This window comes from Sardina pilchardus, chromosome 6 (assembly GCF_963854185.1).
Source record: "Sardina pilchardus chromosome 6, fSarPil1.1, whole genome shotgun sequence".
In the NCBI taxonomy this organism is placed as follows: domain Eukaryota; kingdom Metazoa; phylum Chordata; class Actinopteri; order Clupeiformes; family Clupeidae; genus Sardina; species Sardina pilchardus.
In genome coordinates, this window is record NC_084999.1 from 22,654,713 (window position 1) to 22,657,212 (window position 2,500).

General features: G+C 45.2%; 1 protein-coding gene across 2 annotated transcripts in view; it reads left to right on the forward strand.

Moving 5' to 3' along the window:
* Window positions 1–2,500, forward strand: part of adam22 (ADAM metallopeptidase domain 22) — a 69,421-nt gene that overhangs the window by 6,329 nt on the left and 60,592 nt on the right. The gene's annotated exons all lie outside the window — the stretch shown is intronic.

A 2,500-nucleotide genomic window follows, 5' to 3' on the forward strand; every position in this document is an offset into this window, starting at 1 on the left:
TGTCATTCTGCACTTTGGAAGTTGTTTTTCATTTCCTCTTGTTCGTGACTTGGGGAGTCTGGCCCGTGTGCATAGTTGATGATAACTACAGTATTTTCAGCTTGCTGTTTCCTTCCGTGGGCTCGTTTTGATGAGGTGTAGGTTTTTTTTACACTCTAATGGGGCTGTTGGAGCTGGACCTGATGACTGGTCACATTTGTAAATGTTTATTAAGACAATGACTAAGGGCTCTTACGTGTGTTTTTTTGTGTTGGTTTTTGTCACAAATTGTTCTGATTGCAAAGGGCATTCTAGAACTGCATTGGAACCATGAGTACTGATGTGGCCCGTGAAATACTCCGCTCTGTAAACTCGACAAGAACCCTGTCCTCAGTGAACTACTTGTCCTCTCTGCCTCACATTGTATTAGGTTGCCTTTGCCCCTTGATGTGTGTGTGTGTGTGTACCTTGGAGACGGAGAGGGACACTGGGGTTGAATGAGTTGGCATGTGTCCTGGCCCCCTGCTGTGAAGCCTGGATTCCTTTTTTTGTGATCAATAACCACACACACACACACACACACACACACACACACACACACACACACACACACACACACACACACACACACACACACACATCCTCTCTCTCTCTCTCTCTCTCTCCCTCCCTCTCTCTTTCTCTGTGTGTGCAGTTGTTCTGAAAGAGCTTTCACTCTGTTTCACAACACACACACACAAACACACATCTTCTCTCTCTCTCTCTCTTTCTCTGTGTGTGCAGTTGTTCTGAAAGAGCTCTCACTCTGTTTCACAACACACTTTCCTTCTCCATTACTCACCACTGAAAAACAGATTCTCACCTCTACAGTATCCCAATATGACATAGCGTTACAGACAGTCCACTCGCTTCTCTCTCCCTGGGTGACCAGAGCTTGAGAGAAACCCCTGTATTGTGCCCCATGGTCCAGACTGCAAGTGTAAAGGAGCAAGATGCATCCCAAAAGGTGTTTAGCAGAATCATTATCAGAAGATATGAGTGGCTTGGCCATTTATGTTGTGTCTCTTGAACAGTCTTTGAACTAATAATGGGAAGTTCTTTGATGTAGGAGCAAAGTTTTATTTAAAGTGGAAGATCCACTTCAGATACAGATATCGCTTTTCCCACTGTAATATCATGATCACTCCTGATTTATCAAGGACAAGGGAAATATTGTCAGTTTCCTAGACTAATATGACAAAAACATAGCCGTTTCAGCCTACAGTTGTGTAGTGAAGTGTACTGCTTTTGCGTTATGCCCATTTGGTAGACCAAAAAAACAACTCACAAGTGGGTAACAACAATCAAGCTTTGGTAAATTGAGACATTGGAGTAAGTGCTAAGTGCTAAATCTATCCAATTTGGCTAAGTGCAGCGCGATGAGGTGAAGAAGTACACAGGAAGTGTGTGTGATTGTGTGTCAGAGGCGCTCTAGGGAAGGAGATGCTCCTCCTGACGTGAGTCTCCGAGAGATTCATGAGAGTAGAGAAAAAGAAGAAGGGGAACGCTTTCTCTGAGTCAATAATGTGTGCTGCAATAACACTACAGGGTGCTCATCAAAATGGGCCTCAGTAAAAGAGCAAAGGAATTGAGGCACGAAGCCTTTATTGAATACTGGCTACATGCCTCTTGGTAGTATTTGAGAGTTGAGTGTCATGATAGAATCTGATAGCTTGTTCCGCCTGAGCCACAAAGGAGAGCGTTATGGGCTGGCCTTCCCTGGTATGTTGTATGGGAAGGAAAAATGCCGGACAGAATTCCTCGCTGGAACACCCGTGTGATTGAGTTCAACTGGGTGGGTGGGTGGGTGCAGAGCCAGACACAAATCTGTAGGCGAGTCTTTAGTAGCGTGAGTCTGATTCGGGCGGTCGTGGGTAGCTAGTGTAGGTCAATGAGCACCAGACTAGTGTGACCTTTTTCGGTTGATGGGAAACCAGACACGCTGATGAGTTCTCGGCCGTCCGTATAAAGCTCTCACTCGGCATGTCGGGTGACCCATGAGGAGGAGGAGGAGGAGGAGGAGGAGGAGGGCCTCGCTGTAGTCAAGGTGAGAGACAACCACAGCCTCTCTACCGTCGGCTTTTGGTGGCATACTGGAGTCAAGTCTGGCCTGATTTCTTATCACATTTTGTATTGCGTAAAGGGGAATGGTCAGGAAGCAGTTTTAACGTGAGAGAAGAATAGTTTCTGAAGTTTCTCACAACCTTGTTGAGTGTGAGATCTGAGGAGACGGTTTTGTGTTTGTGATTTTGATGAACAGGTTTATTTACTGGGATGACCAAGAGCTCTGTCTTTGAGAGCTTCCTCTATCCATGTGGGTATCAGAGAACTGCTGTGAACTGGCAGTTTGCTATTAGATTAGAAGTTAAATGTAACAAAGAGGCCAGCTCAGCTGGAAAAAGCTACACTACAGTACATTGTACACTGTATATTTTCTGGTCCAGCCATTCTCAGTAATGTGTTTACTGCAATTGTAAAGCAA